Raw genomic sequence first — 5,777 nt, forward strand, 5'->3', positions numbered from 1 at the left:
CCCAGGGCTTCCGCTTCCGCCCCCGCTGTTTGAGGGTGCTGATTCGTCTACACTGCCAAACTGGGCCCACCCCATCCGGCTCGTTTTACACTCTCTGATTGGTCATTTGCAGGGGGCGGGGCTGTAGAGAGGCGTAGAAAGGTGAGGAGGTTGGGTAGAGCCGGAGGTAGCTGGGAGTTGTTGGAACTGGTAGGGGTTCCCGTGGCCGGTGAACAGGATTCTGGAAGCTGTGACGAATTGTTTGAAAAGACTTGAGGAATACCTGCTGCATTCTCCTCGCAGTATTCCAGCATTAAGAAAACCTGGGTAAGAGGTTAGAACAAAGATCCCCGGTTCTCTCTGGGAGTGGATAGGGGAGCCGGAATAAGTCCGTGAAGAACGGGAAACGTCCTCCTGGTTTTCTATCAGTTGTTAGACTCCCGGGGAGGGCTACTTAGTTATTTCTGGATCCTGCTGAACATTCTGAAGGTAGCTTCATTTTAGAAGCAGCTGTAAGCTATGACTATCCTTTCCGCATTTAAGAACGTGTGTTAGAAACTCTCATATCCTTGAAGTTTCAAAAGGCTTTGACATTCCAACTGACAGACTATTTATGTGCTTCCAGCTTTTAGCTAAATCTATAGAACCAATTTGGTAAATAGGATCTTAAAGCCTTTCAGAACCAATAAAACAAACAGATATCTAACTTCTCAATTAGATATACGGGAAGTGTCCTATATTGTAATTCTCATTTTCTGAGGGGCAGGCATTGTACTGAATTCTTTACCTGCATTATATCAGTTAATCTGTACAAAAATCCAGAAAGGTAGGCAGTTTTCCATGTTAAGTGAGAAAACAGGTTCAAGTGGTTAAGTAATTTGCTTTTGCTCCTTGAGCTAGTTAGTGGTAAGTGGGAATTCTAACCTTGGTCTCTTGACTCCAAAGGCACTGCTAAGTATTTGACCTGTCAGACTGTACCTGCCACCTGAGAATTTCTGACTAATGACTCTGTGGACAAGAAGACCTTGGTGTTGAGTGCACTTAGCCTGGAATTCTCAAAGACGCACTGAGGGAGTGTTATCTTCCCCAATGTCATCCGTCCTAGCTGAAGTCTGGAGCTGGATTTCTGCCCCCATCTACCAAATCCTTAACATCTCCCTTTTCCAACCTGGCCTCTTTTAATACAAACTGCTTTCTTAAAGCAAAATGGGCCTTTTGCGTGTTCTTCCTAAGGTAATCTACAAAATTAAAATGGTTGTTTACTAGTTGCTAAACTAATGCATATTCCATTGTTAAATTTCAGAAAATAGAAGAACAAAAAAAAGTAACCCTTACCGTGCAACCAAGTATAACCACTACTTACTTTTTGGTACACAGTATTTCTTCCCTTGGACATACCGCACACACAGATTGTCTCTGCGCTTTCAGCCACAGCCACTGGCACCTTTAATCCTTCCTGCTGTGGGCAAACCTGTTTCACCCAACGTATGAAACCTTTTGCGATTTTTTTCCCTCTGTATTCTTACAGCATTCATGTTGTATGATAATTACCTATTCGTATGTCTCTTGGGCCAAGTTCCTAGGAGCAAGCTAAAGTTCTAGAACTATTAGAATAAAGCAAGAGATAGAAGAGACCAGAATGCCAGATGCACAAGTGGTTTCACAGACCAGTTTGTGAACTGGGGTTCATCTATGGTGAAGTTTCTGCAGATCAGCGGAGGAATGAGAAAAGGATATATATAGTGAGTTTTCATTTAGTCAAATTTATTCTTAAGGATTGTGCTTTATTTTGAAATTGTCTCTTCTATTTCTTGTATGTGATGACAGTTATAGAGCCATAGTTGTTTTCTAAATATTCTTCCTTGGAAAATAAAATATTGCTAACTTTATTTCCTACCATTTAGCTTATTTTATTTTTGAAATTTTTCTTGGTTCATGAAGTCCTAAAATCTAGTAATCACTGAGATAGAGAATGGCCACCAGTTTCAGCAGTCATAATGCTGGCGTGACCCTAATCTACTTTCTTTACTTGCTATAGGTATTTTCTGTATTCTTTCTGGATATGACTTAGTCTAAGTCTGAGGATGGATCTGAGCTTGATGGTGTTTAGAAAATAGGAACTGGTTGTAACTGGCAGATAGTACTAGGGCCAAAAGTAAGATATTAGTCATTCTTTATGAAGTTTATGTAGATAAAATGAAATTTCTGTTTGTCACTGTATTATTTGAATATATGTAGATGGAATTTTGCCATCCATGTAGGCTGTTTGTGTTAGACTGACAACAGACTAGTTGTCAGTGTGACAAAATAATAAGAGAATTCACTTTGAGGGATCCTGAGAGGTGGGCACTGTTAACCCTTTGGCATGTATTTCCATCTCTCTGTAAATATGTCATGGTGGTCTTAAAATATGCTACAACTTCTTTGATGTCTTTCCCATAAAAAGATATACCTTGTGATGGACGTATGATTGATTTATACAATAGACTATAGTGAAAGTCATCATAATCCCTATATGTGATGTCAGAGGCTAGGTCACAAAAGGCTGTGCAACTCCATCTTGTCTGTTGAAACGCTTACTTTTGGAACTCACAGCCATCGTGTAAGAAGTCTGACTACCTGAGTCTGGCGTGGTGTGAAAAGTCCAGAACATTAGGGAGACCTCTTGAAGTACTCTCATTAACATTCACAGCTGATCCCACAATCATAATTAGCCCAGGTACCAGTTACATGAGTGGGGAAGCAGATTCCAGCTCTCAGCCGTTTGAGCCTCCCTTCAGCCCGGTCTTGCCAGCTGAGGCCGCAGACTTGTGGACCAGAAGTGTGCCATTCCTCTTCTATCTTGTCCTAATTCCTGACTTGGAGAATCCATGGCTTTAAAAGAATTGGAAAATAAGACACCGACTGGGAGAAATATTTGCAAAAAATACATCTGATAAAGAATTGTTACCCAAAATGTATAAAGAACTTCTAAAACTCAACAAGAAAATAAAAACTCATTTAAAAAATGGGCCAGACACCTTAACAGACCTCACCTAAGAAGATAATACAGATGTCAAATAAGTATATGCAAAGATGTTCTACATTATATCATCATGAAAATGCAAAGTAAAACAGAATGACTTACCACTACACACCTGTTTAGAATGGCCAGAATCCAGAACACTGACAACACCAAAAGCTGGTAAAGATGTGGAGTGAAAGGATTCTCATACATTGTTAATGGGAATGCAGAATGATACAGCCACTTTGGAAGATAGTTTGTAAGTTTCTTATAAAATGAAACATACTCTTTCCATGTGATCCAGATATTGCACATGTTACTATTTACCTAAGGGAGCCGAAACCTTATGTCCACACAGAAACCTGCGCATTGAATGTTATAGCACGTTTACTCATAATTGCTAAACTTAGGAGCGACCAACATGTCCTTCGGTAGATAAATGGATTAGTAAACAGTGGCACATTCAGACAATGGAATGTTATTTAGCACTAAAAAGAATTGAGCCATCAAGCTATAAAAGACTTAGAGGAAACTTAAATGCATACTACTGGGTGAAAGAAGCCAAACTGAAAAGGCTACACACTATGATTCTAACTATGTGCCATTCTGGAAAAGATAAAACTAGAGAGACAGTAAAAAATGTCAGTGATTGCCAGATGGGGACAAGGAAGAGATGACTAGGCATAATACAGAGGATTTTTAGGGCAATGAAAATATTCTGTATATTATAATGATGAATATAGGTCACTGTGCTTTTGTCCAAATCCATAGAGTGTACAACACCAATAATGAACCCTAAGGTAAACAGTGGACTTTGGGTGATTTTGATGTGTCGATATAGATTCATCCTTGGTAAAAAAAAGTGCCCTTCTGGTAAACAATACTGATAATGGGGGAGGCTGTGCATGTGGGGGGACAGTGGTTATATACGAATTCTCTGTGCCTTTTGCTCAATTTTGTTGTAAATCTGAAACTGCTCTGAGAAAACAATAAAATCTTAAAAAGAATCCTTAAGCATTATGAAAATGTTTGTTTTACTTCTTTGTTTAGGGGTGTTTGTTTTGTGTCTGTGCCAGGGAATAGATAATTGGAACCATGTTCTTTATATTTGTGTACACTTTACCTATTAGTCAAAGGCTTCTTGCTTAGAATGACTTTTTGCCTGGAACTGACTAAAAGGCATCTAGGGTTTTCTTTTTTAGGAATATGCTGCCTTCAGAGTCTGAGGTTGTGCTAACCAATGAAAGAGTTAAGTGAGTGTTAGATTTAAAGGTTGCAAATGCAGGAAAAGGGTGTGAGTAGGTCTTTACATTATGCTTAATTCTGTATGTGTCATTTTTTTCCCTCTTCCCCCAAATCAGACGGAAAATAGCTTACCATGTACCAAATGAAAGGGGAAGAAAATAAAAGTGGAACAAGCTGTAATATCAAACTTTAAAATCTGAACTTTAAAACAGTATTTTTGCCCATTAAGTGTCAGCTTTACCTACCACATTGTTGAGGTTACATTTAAGCTTCATTGTGGTTTATTCATATTTATTACATCTGTAAAAGGTAAAGCTGTGTCTAGTACTAGATTTCTCATATGTATGTCTTTATATAGATTTTGACCTCATCTTAGATGTCTCTCAAGTATCTTTTTGGCTGCACTTGCTAGTTTTGGGGATGTAACAAATATATGAAATGTGAAAATCTGTTTAACATGTTGATGTTAAAAGAAAAATGAATTATATTAGCTTGGAAAAATTTTTCAACTATTTCATGTCATTTTATTTGTTTTGTTTAGTGGTTCTTAGAATTCAGAGCAAACTATGGGTTGCCACACAGTGTGGTCTGCAGTCTATTTCTGTATGGCTCAGGAGCTAAGAGCTGTTTTTACATCTTTTTTTTCTAGTAGTAAAATAACAATATAATAATATAAAATTTACCATTTAACAGGGCGCCAGGGTGGCTCAGTGGGTTAAAGCCTCTGCCTTTGGCTCAGGTCATGATCTCAGGGTCCTGAGATCGAGCCCCGCATTGGGCTCTCTGCTCAGTGGGGAGCCTGCTTCCTCCTCTCTCTCTGCCCACCTCTCTGCCTACTTGTGATCTGTCTGTCAAATAAATAAATAAAATCTTAGAAAAAAATTTACCATTTAACTATTTTTAAGTGGCAGTTAACAGCTCAGTGGCATTAAATACATACATACTGTGAAACTGCCACCACCACCATATCTATATGTGATTTTTTCATTGTTCCAGACTGAAACTTTGTATCTATTTGACACTAACTCCCCATTTCCCTTTTCCCCTAGTTCCTGGTAATCACTATCCTACTTTCTGTCTCTTTGGAATTTATTCTCCGTACTTCATGTAAGTGGAGTCATAAAGTACTTGTCCTTTTTACATCTGTCATATTTCACTTAGCATAATTTTTTAAAATATTTTATTTATTTATTTGACAGAGAGAGATCACAAGTAGGCAGAGAGGCAGGCAGAAAGAGGGGGAAGCAGGCTCCCTGCTGAGCAGAGAGCCTAATGTGGGGCTTGATCCCAGGACCCTGAGACCATGACCTGAGCCAAAGGCAGAGACTTAACCACTGAGCCACCCAGGTGCCCCTAGCATAATGTTTTTAAGATCCATTCATGTCGTAGCAGGTATCAGAACTTCTTTTTTTAAAAAATTTTTAATTTTTTATAAACATACAATATACTTTTATCCCCAGGGGTACAGGTCTGTGAATCGCCAGGTTTACACACTTCACAGCACTCACCATAGCACATACCCTCCCCAATGTCCATAACCCCACCCTCC

This window comes from Neovison vison, chromosome 11 (assembly GCF_020171115.1).
Source record: "Neovison vison isolate M4711 chromosome 11, ASM_NN_V1, whole genome shotgun sequence".
Taxonomy (NCBI): domain Eukaryota; kingdom Metazoa; phylum Chordata; class Mammalia; order Carnivora; family Mustelidae; genus Neogale; species Neogale vison.